The 11,721-nt window shown below is 44.6% G+C and overlaps 1 protein-coding gene across 1 annotated transcript in view; it reads left to right on the top strand.

Annotated features, from left to right (window-relative positions):
* The first annotated feature begins 3,832 nt into the window (after positions 1–3,832).
* HIVEP2 (HIVEP zinc finger 2) overlaps positions 3,833–11,721 on the top strand; it is a 186,008-nt gene continuing 178,119 nt past the window's right edge. Inside the window, exon 1 of the mRNA XM_080666811.1 lies at positions 3,833–4,077. The gene's annotated coding sequence lies outside the window, so the exon portion shown is untranslated. The remainder of the gene's footprint in view (positions 4,078–11,721) is intronic.

The raw sequence follows: 11,721 nt of genomic DNA, 5'->3' as shown, positions 1-11,721 counted from the left end.
TATTACACTTACAAGTAAGCGGTTGGACAGACATGTTGCAACATTAGGGGCAGGTGAGAGGAATGCATTTCCCTAAAGATAGTAATTCTTCCCAGCAGGGGAAATGTCACCTAGTTTATACATACTTACAAATATTTTTACTTCTGCTTCAAGTCACTTCAGTTATCTTCTTTAGAGCTTGATGATATTGGAACACGGTAAGGAGAATCCAACTTTCATTAAAGAACGTCTTTGGGGGGATGGTCCTCTTTGGGAGTAGGATCAGGTAATCAAAATTGATGTATATTTGCTTTTTGAAAAAAAATTTAGCTGTCCAATTAAATGATTATTCTAATATTCACACTGTGCCACTTTACCTAGTATTTTAAAGAGGCATTTAAGATTCCAGCTAACATTCATTTTAGTGTGGCAAAATGCTGCTTGCTATTTTCTTTGCTTAGTTTCTGGGAGCTTGGGCAGCTGCTGTTGCATGTGCTGAAGGGATATTGGGTTCTTAAAGAACCTGCTTAATCTTCTCTATTAACCAATTAAATAAAATGGACTCTGGGCGTACATAGCAGGTGGGTTTGGAAGTGAAAAAAACATGTTGAAAATTACGTTTTGCATTTAAATGGATGTTTAAAAATGCAAAGGCATACATTTAAGAGAATATGATGATTGGGGGGAGTTTTTATTAAGTGCATCAAGTTAAGAAGGGCTGAATAGTAAAGAACTTAATGAAAGAAAAGGCTGGTTAAGTGGAAATAGGCTCTGAATTTAAATGAGATCAACCTGAAAGGACACAGTGAAACTTACTTCAAATCATTCAGATGTTTCTCCTTTGGGAAAAAAAATCCATACAAATGGACCAACTGCTTTATTTTGCAGAGTCATCTTTCAGGGCAATGTCGCCTTTGGATAGGGTCCTCAGAAATACACCGATTATAGATCTAAATGAAAAACAAAAACTAAACTAGCAGTGCTAGTCTCGCAGTCATTAAAGAGGCTGCCTTCCCTTTTTAATGTATTCGTTTTTAATGAAAAAGGAAGGGACTATTTGATATGACTTGACATTTGGTTCCTTTCCGCGAAATCTGAAACTTGAGACGCGAAAAATTCCGGGGTTGGTGAAATACCTGCCCTAAGAGCAGAACCACAGTCAATGTCTTTGGCCCGGAATTCCAGAGACAACTTTCCACCCCTCCCACAGAGTCACCTGCTCAGGGGGAACCCCGGCCAGAAATCCGGGTCGCGCCAGGTCAAATCTTGCGTCTCTTGTTTACTCCGCCCCTGGCAGGGCGGCGGCGAGGCCTGGGGTGGGGAGGGCCGCCTGGGCCGCGGCGCCCGGGGGCACTGGGTTCCGCTCGCCTTGGCAAGCCGCTCGGACTCCCGGGAAGGGTGGTGGGCGGTTCCCGCCCGGCGGGAAGACCACCCGGAGGAGGCGCTCCTGGCGCCAGCCCTGCCTGGCTGCCACTCGCAGCTCTTTGGCCGCTGCGGCCTCCTGGGAACCTCCCCCGAGGGTTCACACGAGTCCACACAAGTCGGGTTAAACGGCTCGAGGGAGCCCCGGTGTCCCCCGGGTGTCGCCCGGCCGGGGAGGAAGCCCAGAGCTCCGGCCTCCACTCGCCTGGGATTCCCCCGCTCCTCGGCCCTGTTCTCCGGGCGCTGGGTGTGATCTCACTCGCTTCCCTCCCGAGGAGTGGAGCGCGCTGGCTGGAGGCGGCGGCTCGCCCGGGTCCGGCACGGCCCACCGGGAAACCCGCACCGGCTCCGGTCGCCACAGCCCCAAATGATTTGAATATCCCAGCGAGGTCGAGCGGCGGTTCCCGAGCTGGGTGCGCCCAGGGCGCCCTGGTGAGTGACCCCAGGGAAGGCAATTGGGGCATTTTGAGCGCGTGAAAAGTTCATGCTTCCGCAGGGGCACGGAAAGTGCCAAGCACTTTGCAAAGCTCCAGAAACGCAGCCAGGAGCTACATACAGTCTGATTTTGTTTATCTTGACTGATAACTGCATCGTGAGTAGAGGCGGGGGCGAGGGAGAGGCAAAGGATCAGAGGTACACGGACAAAATAATGACAATACTAATTATTATGTAATTCCGTTTGTTATCAAGACAGGGAATGATTATATGGGAAATGGGGAAGATGGGGGGTGGGGGGGGGGAGAGGAGGAGGTTTCCATAACCCTAAAGGAAATTCTCAGGCTCCTAGAGACACCCAAGTGTTTTTGCATGACAAGTAGAGACCCGCTCTCCAGGGAGTTCCCGGATCCCGGCAAGCGGGAGCGCAGCCGCGATCTTCCCGCCCCAGCGGCCGCGGCGGGGCCCGGCCCAGTGCTCCCGGCCGCCTCCCTCCCCCGTCTCCCGGCGCACAGCACATCCCTCTCTCTCCTGCTCGCTCCAGACTGGTTTTTCTGGTTCAGCCTCCCTCCCTGGGACGCGCAGGGGGATCCGATGACGTCGCTGGCTGAGTCTCTCCCTCTTCCTCCCTCCCTGCGTCCGCTTCTCCCCCCGCCCGCCCGCGCCGCGCACTCCTCCTAGTAACTTCTGTTCGGGGAGGCGCTGCCAGGAATAACCCGGTGCGTCCACAGACCGGGAGGGGAGGCGGCCACTGCGGCTCCCACGAGCAGACTGCTGCGGCCCGTCGTCGCGGCTCCCTCCGGAGCACGGCGGCCCCTGCCCCGGGCCCATCTCCGTACAGTGTCAGAAAAATAAATAAAGGAAAGAGGAGCCCGGGCAGGCGGTCGGGATCTCTTCCCCCCCTCCGCGCCCGCCCTCCCTCTGTCCTTAAGGAAATGCTACCAGACACCCCCTACCAGACACGCTCAGCCTCGGCGAGGAGCGGCCGCCGCGGCAGCGAGAACAAGGGCACCAGGGGGGTTTCCTCCCCCTCCTCCTCTCCCTCCTCTTCCTCCTTCTCTCCGACCTCCTCCTCCTTCTCCTACTCAGCGGTGACTTTCCAGGTGAGCGGCCGCCGCCGCCGCCGCTGCTGCTGCGAGGATCCCCCTCGACCGCTCGGGCTCGGGCCGCCGCGTCGCGCCCTCCTCCCGCCCCTGTCACCCGGCGGCAGCCGAGGTTTGACAGCCGTCCGAGGGGCTCGCGGCCCGGAGGCGGGCGGCCGGCGGGGGGCGGGCTGGAGGTGAGGGGGTGGAGAGCAGGCGAGCAGGAGCCGCGGAGCGCCGTCTCTCCCACTGGAGGAGGGTCTCCACCAAAACATCTCCGCTGACTGTGGCACAAGTCTTGGCCAAGTTGCGTCTTGGACGCTGAGGCTCCCAGGACCCCTGAGCAACTTGAAGGGTCTCCTGGCTCGTTGACAATATCCCTACGCATCTGGACTCTGGGGTGCTGGGTGCAGCTGGGGGCGCGTGGAGGGCAGCCTGAACCTTTGGGAGAACAGAGCGGCAGAAATGTAGGTTCCTCGGCTCGGTAAGTGGCCTGGGCGCTGTGTTTTTCCTGCCTCCGGTAGCGCTGGGGAGCTTGTTTCACTTTATACAGAAATAGCCTCCGCCGGACTCCATCGCCCCTCCCGGCGCGCCCGCGGTGCTTCCCGGTTTCCCGAGGGTGAGGGTCGGAAGGGGCAGGGATGGGGGAGACCTCGAGAGGGGGGTCCGGCGCGTTGGGAAATGCGGGGAATACCCTGGCCGCGGACCTATGCAGATGAGGGGAGGCTGCTTTGCGTAATGTCCTGGGGGGGAGGGGACCGCGCGCGAGCGCTGGAGGCAGGAATGTGCCTGGTTACTAATGAGGGACGTGCACCGGCGCGCACCGCCGGGCCACCGCTGCGGCTGCCGCGCCTCTGGCCCCGTCACCAGGTAGCGGGGGAGGGGGCCGCGACCGAGCCGCGCGGGGAGGGGGCGGGCGGCGCGAGGGCCGGCCGCCGGCCTGCGGCCGAGGGAGCGCAGCGAAGGCGCCGGCTATTGGCATTTCAGTGACTCCTTTCTCCAGCCCAGCGAGGAAGGAAGGAAGGAGCGAAGGAAGGAAGCGAGGAAGGAGGGGACTGTCTCGATGGAAGGTTCAGGCGGAGGCGCCCTCGCCTTGCGGGTGCACCGGCCGCGGAGCGGCTCCCGGCGGCGCGGGCTGACAGGGGACGCGTGGAGACCGGTGGGGGCGGTTTGCATGCGTGTTGGTCTGTGCGCCTGCTCGGGGACCGGGAAGGGACATGTGTGTTTGGGCTGTGCACTGTGGGGAGCTGGGTCTGCGCCTTTATGTCTGTTCCCTGAAGTGGGTGGAACGTTGGCCCGTTCCGGGAATGTTCCATGACGTGGTGCAGCCACAGGAAGGGGGTTAACGAGGGGCTCTGCCGCGGCGGCTCTGCCGGCTGCTATCAAAGCAGATGTGCTGCTGCTGCCTCTCCTCTTTCACCTCCCTTCACCCCTCCTCCCGCCTTTCCATTCTGTGCGTCTGGTACTGGAAGGGGTGAGACAGGAAAACATTGCCGTGGGGGTGGGGGTGTGTGTGGGAAGGGGTGATGGGTGTGTATGGTGCCTGTGGTATTTGGTGGGGGAGACTCCAGATCTGCCACTCCAGCTGTTATCACAGATCGGTGCGCTTTATACGCATGTGCCTCCGCGTCCTGTCCCTCTTACATAACACATCCAGTGCTGCAGAGGACAGTAGAAAATAAGACCCCAACCCTCCAAGCCCAAATTGGATGAGGGGATAGAAGGTCAGGAAGTGCCCCTTGGTGTTGTCCTTCGGGGATGTGGCTCCCAGTGGGGAAAGGCAGGGAAGGAGGGTTTTCTTCAAGTGGCTTCTCTCTCTGACTTGAAAGCATCCAACTAAAAAGGACTGCAGGAACTAGTCCTCTCTAATGAGAAAGCTTTTACCTGCTATGCCGAGGCCAGCTGGGTACTTTAACCCAGACGGTGCAGAGAAGTGAGCGGGTCCTTAATAAAGACAGTTGGAGGAGATGAGCAATAATATGTGCCGGGTGGAGGGCAGTAAGGGTAGCTTTCGGGGGACCAGAGGAATCCCCTGATAATAGGTTTCACCGGAGGCCTTTAGGACACCTGTAATGGCTTAGAATTCGCACAGGAAGCAGTGTGTGCAACTGACATTGTGAAAGCCTTATTCTCTGCCCAGTTACTTAGGCCTAAAATGAACATAAAAAGGCTTGTTTCCGGTACTTTCATTTAGAATGGAAAATCTGAACTGATTTTTCTCCTTCCTTTTTTTTTTTTTGCCATTTTAAAAATAACTCAGTTTACCTCCAAATAAATATCGGTTCTCTTCCCTACCGCCAAAGGCTAGACCTTGGTAATTCGCAAGAGAACTGTGTGTTTTTTTGTTTGTTTGTTTGTTTTTTAGCATACTCTGAGCTCTAGTCAAAGGCTATTGACTTTCCTCTTCAGTATAATTTTTCTTTGTAGTGCATAATCAAGCCCAGAAATTACTTGAAATATTAATAAGATCAATTTTAATTAAATTTACAATGATCTAGCCTCATAGAAAAGGACCATTTAACTTTATTAGAAACATTTCCTCCAGTGATATAGTAATGTTTGGTGATGTTTGTCCTTGAGCAAAGCAAATTATTTGAAATATTTGCATATATATTATATACATAGATAACAATAATTATACTTTACATATAATACATACATATTATAATTTAAATGTCTTGCACTTTTTCACTTTATAAGACTGCCAAAGCAAAATTTTAAGTAGATTGTGTAATGAGTAGATTTGGTTTGACTTTTAGGATATAGGCCAAATAATTTATCAAGACAGAAATGCTTTCCACATAAGAAATCGTTTTCATAATTAAGACAGAATTTCTGTGGGACACTAAGGAGTCATGATGAGAATGGTCCATTTTTATTTTGAGGTGAAAAGGATTTGCTAGCATCCACTTAATACTGGCAGTGTGCTTCAAGTGTCATAATCCTTTTTCACCACTAGGTTTGAAATAGTCAGTATATTTCTTATGTATAGAAAAATGTTATATTGCAATGGTGAACCTTTTGAAAATGGTCCGTGTTTCTTACTTTGAAAATAGGTCAGGTATAAAACAAAAATTGCTTATTGGCATAAATATTCCTGTTATGGTGATTTTATTTTATGTGATTGGCTTTATTAAAGACTACATATATTCATGTATTTATGATTAAGTTGATGTGAAATTGACTTGGGGACAATTTTAGGAATGTAAGTCTATTAATGATATTACAAATTTAAAATGTAACTGATTCTTAAATGGCTAGATCCTTATGGAGGCCTTTGGAAAAATACCATTAAAATAGATAAAATATTTCTATATTTCTATTAAACATGGAACTTACAGGGATTTACTATGTGTATATTATTACATAATAAAATCATGCTGTTTAACTACATTGAAAGATTAGCCAGTAGAATGTTTTGATTGATCAGGTTCCTTTTACCTGGGATGTGTTTACAAATGTTCTTGTTACTATGACAACAACACAGAGACAACATGTATGCAGGTGTTCCTTGTGGAATAATAGTACATGTGTCTGCTTGAGCCTTTGGCACTTTATCATGATTCAGAAAACCAGGTTGAAAATTTTATGCTTCTTCAATTTAAAATGAAAAATCTTTATTTAAGAAGTTGCCTATTTTTTTTAAAGTAGGGCTTATATTAATAGCAGCATTAACAAATAACAAGCACTCTATTTGTGTTGGTTTTAGATTTTTGAGTTATCAATTATTAGTTGAAGTTAACCGGAAAGCTTCAACATAGGAAAAGTAGTTTTAAAGACCTATTGAAAATGTTATTTGGCATCCGTGAAAGTGTTATCCATTAAGATGTGGAATAATTTAATACCTGATGTGGTAACTATTATAATAAGGGAAAAGTGGCTGAAATCTACTGGATGGATGATTGTCAATCAGACAGGCCATTAATCACCTAAGTCTGTTAAAAATAAACATTGTTTTCACATTTTGATTCATAGTCAGCATCAGCAGAACTCTCTGTTGGTGTGTGCAGTAGTCCTGTAGGTGGAGAAATAGTTCACAATTTAAATGATGTGTTTCCAGTTAATGGGTTTACATTCTTTAATGAATTCTTTGTGAATCCATCTTTTGGCTAATACTGGTATGTAAGTATTGCAACTTTTTAAGTGATATTTAAAAAGGACCAGAGGAAGTTTGCTAACTCAACTCAGTGGACTTCAGGTTTCAATAAATGTCCAACCATCCAGCATGTATGGATTTGCTGTAACCACGCAGGCAGAGCCTTAATTAATCTTGAGTAAAACTTTAGTGAATGTTCCAATGAGGCTCCTCAGTGTTTGAAGCTATGGATAAATACAGAGGATTGAGAGAAAATGGGAAAACTTTATGGAAATAAGGATGTATTTAAAGGAAATTGCATAAGTGATATAATTTTCTATTGGTTTCTGATACTTGATCACAATAAAAAATATTGCTTACTATGTGCTATTTAAGGTAATGCTAACAAAAAGGAAGTTATAAATCAGATTTTGTAGGTTGAGATGGCTCTAAGCAATTTGGGAAAATGTTTCAGCATTTTATCTATTATTATGACACAACTCCCAAGTCCTCCCGTGCAAGGGGATAACATAGCTTACTTGGCCGGTGGAGTCTTTGGTTTCTCTGAGATGGACCATGGAACTAACATAAAGATAGACATAGGACTATCCTGTCTTCATGACTGCATTTGGAATAGAATCTGAACTGCTTGATAAATGGTGTCACATATCATTTGAGTTACTATTATGTGATCTATTCTACAAGTGTTCATAACTTTAGATTTCCTATCAGTTTAAAACTTGAAGATTAACTAGTCAGTCATACTTAGGCCTATTTAGGCCTATTTGAAGAAAGTGCTTTGGAGAGATGAAAATGATGTTTGTGTGCCTAAAGAGGAATCTAGGTAGGAAGCAGGTGGGGTTTGTCCTACCACTTCTGAGTCACCAGGTGGTTGGATGTAAGGTCAAGAAGTACTCAGGGCCAGCCAGCATTTTTGACTTTTAACTCATGTATAATCTTAATCCAGTCTTCAGAGAACTATGACAGTGCCTTAGTCAGCATTGGTCAATACAGTTTTTTATTTATTCATTCCACTATGGCTCAGGCTTTGTGCTAGACACCAAGGATATAATGATCTAGACTAGAAAAGTAACTTCTAATCTAGTCGGGTTGACAAACATTAATATGGTGGACCAATATATGTAATGCCCATTTATTATGAGTGCTATGGAAGAAATATAAAGGAGTGTATAACAAGGGTTATATCCCCCCTGTCTTACGGCTGAACAAGCCACCTCTCTGAGGAGGTGATGTTTGAGATGAGACTGAAAGATAAGAGTCAGGTAGAAAAAGGTAGGTGTGAAGAGGGGAAGAGTATTGTATGGAGGGAATAATACAAATGCCCTCAGGTAGGGGGATGTACAGTGTTTTGAGGAGTTGATAGCAAGCCAGTGATGCTGGAGCACAGATAAGAGGAGAGGTGATGCAAGGTGAGGCCAGACCATGTGGACAGGTTGATCACTAAAATGATAACCTAACCTGGCATAAATGGGAGTGGGGGCTGTCCTTGGCATATCAGGATGTATGATGACTACTATTTGGCCATGTTAGGGGTTAGAAACTGATCATTGGGAGAGCGAATTTGGGAGGCAGGGACTAGAAGTTTGAGTAGGCTGATGTATGTAACATGTGTCTCATCTTTCTCATCAATGGTCCCCGGCCTGGTGGAAATTTGTTACGATTCAATTGCTGACTTCAGTTGGAGGGGTTGGCTAGCTATTATTATTTGCAGATAAGTTTTTAAAGAATAAATCATTTACATTAAAAAACTTATTTGGGGCTCCAGTTAATTGGCCAGCACCATTGATTTAATTACTGAATAATTAACAATTGAGAAGTCCTTACAAGTCATTGTGGGAAGTAATCGATTAATCTTTGGAGCCCTGCATGAGCTGGATCTATATGTTTCTAAACAGCTAGTAAAACATTCAATTCCTCAGATAATTTCTCTACAGGATTGCAAATATCAGGACCTTTGGAAAAGTTTAGATCTTATTTTTAACTCTCCATATGATTAGAGGAATGACAAAAGAATACGAAGAAAAAGAATAGAAAAAGAAGTTAGTGAAAATAACATTCCTTTATGTATTTTTGGATTCACGTTCCATTTTTTCAACTGTGTCATTTAATTAATTTGTTCCCTGTTTTAAAATTTATATAATGTATAAAACTCACTTTAGATGGCAAAAGGAATCAGCTTAGGTAGGAGTTCCAACCTTGGGCTCTGGAGTCAAACTCGGGCCTCAGAATGAGTAACTGAGAGGTAAAAGGATGGTGATCTCTGATTCTAACAATTTCACAATCTAGAGAAGACATGTGGCTACATTAAAACTTTACAAGTGAGAGTAGAGTATAAATGAGAGCATGTTTTCTTCCAACCAGAAAGACTAGAGGGTCTTTGTGGGAAGAAGTGATTTTTGACTGGGCGCCTTGAAGGTTGAGTAGAATTCCAACGAATTCTACTAAGAGGGAAGGGTAAGGCATAAAGTACCAGGAGAGAGAAGGAGTACCTGCAAAGGTACATTGGTTCCCGATCATGTGAGAAAGTTGGCGCCACTTAAAGTTTTTGAGCAGAGGAGTGGTGCAGTCGTGTGTGTATGTAGGAAGATTATAAGCATGTATGGGATGGGTATACTGGCAGCAAGGAGACAGTTACATTGCTATAATGCCCTAAAGAGAAATAATAAAGGTTGACATTATTGCATGACAATTTGAGTTCTTCTATCCTATGAACAGACATCTTAAAAATAAAAAACAAAAGTGATAAAAATGTTTTGCTAAACCTGGTCAAGTAAGTATGACAGATTGTCAATTTGCACTACATTTTAAGTACAGTTCTGAATCATTATTTTAACCTACTCTAAAACTTCTTACTCCAGACAATATTTATAAATATTAATAGTAAATTGACCATCCAACACCAGCTTATAAAGATGGTTATTTTTAAGGTTATAAGCTATTTGTATTTTTAGGTGTAAATATTTTAAGGAATCCATAGATGATTCATTTCATGCTTCATTAGAATACCACTTTTTAGCTGATGTCCATCTTTACCTAAATCACGACAATACTGGACAGATAGTGTAGTGCAATGTAATGAAAAGGAATGCTTTTTTTTTTTTTTAACTAAGATTTATTCGATTGTTTGATTTTCTCTGAAAAAGAAAGCAGTATATCAGGGAAGCTCTTATTATTTGCACTGTGGCAGATTCATATGATTTCAGAAGCCCGATGAAAAGGTGGGACTTTTGAAACCAGGCAGTAGGTAAATATAGACAGACCCTCATTTGTATTTTGTTAGTGATCTGTAGCATGCATATGTAGGTAGGCATGCACAACCGCATACTCACATATACTAAACTTAGAAAATCATATGTGTTCTGTGAGAAAGAACATTTTGATACTTAAAATATAGCCTGAATTCGCATCCTGATAGTGCAGAAAGTATTTATTTTAAAATTAGGTCTAACTCCATATAAAGAAGATTATAGGAAAGGTAATTTAAATTGTAAGTAGCTTTGCTCACTGAAATGCTAGATTCATTTGAAACAGTGTTTTATTTCTTTTGGAAGCCAGACAACTCATTTAATAGTGTACATATGAAACACTAATTTGGCTTGTTAATTGGATGCAATTAAACTGAGGTTATTTTATACTGCTTAATTGTCTGAAAATTACATGCATTGCCATGCCTGTGTAATGTGAGGCAAAAACTGGGTATAGAGTGGGAGTTGGGGTGGAGGGACATAAGGTCTAGTAGTGTATCTTTGCATTGAGCTTTCTGTAAAAACTTGGAAGCATGTCTTTTAAACACTCTGGACTTCATTTGGAAATGGAAAAGGTTGGAACAGATGTCCTCTAAAGCCTCTTCCAACTCATATTCTATCAGTTTATAAATTCTACTTTGTAGTTCTAGAGAATGCAGTGTCATTATATTCAGTAATTATGGTATTACAAGGATGAACTAAACACTTAAAAAAAATCAGCACAGTGCCAATTTAGCAAATCCGTTAGAGGGAAGGGAATTTAGGCTTAAGGAACACTTACTCTGTGCCAGGTTTCATAGCAGGAACTCTCAATAACAACCCCCAAGAATATTTGCTATTATTATTTTCATGTTTACACATAAGGGAATCAAGTCATAAAGGTTAAATGGTTTTTGCAGGGATACTCTGATAGTCTATAGTGAAGCAGAACTAGAACTCAGAACTATTTGGCTCCCAAACCATTTGGTCTTTCCACCATGCCATGCAGCTTAAGCAAATGTTAAACATCAAGATTATATTGTTAACCATTTTCACCACTTTGCACAATATTTTCCCCCAGTAGTTGATGCACATCTACTGGTGAAATATACAGGTAACCTAGGGGCTAAGAGCCTAGATTTGAAGTCAGACAGAACAGGGTGAATTCCAATTCTACCATCAGCTGGGGGAATTTAGGAAAGTCACTTCACCACTGGAGATTACAAAATGAGGATGATAATATCTGTTTAAGCATCACTGCATCATTTTTATGCAAATGTGTATACAAATCTTAATGAGCACATAGTATATGTATCATACCTGATAGCTGTGATTATTATTAAGAAGGGATTAGACCAAAAGAAAAACCCAAAAGAATTCAAATTGTTGTACACATTTTCAAATGGCCTATTAATCTATTGATTGAAATGATGTCAGAATGCACATTGTTTCAACAGTTAACAAATGGAAATATCTGTTAAAA

Source organism: Plecotus auritus (genome assembly GCF_963455305.1).
Source record: "Plecotus auritus genome assembly, chromosome: 4".
NCBI lineage: Eukaryota > Metazoa > Chordata > Mammalia > Chiroptera > Vespertilionidae > Plecotus > Plecotus auritus.
This window is presented reverse-complemented; position numbering and strand designations above follow the sequence as displayed.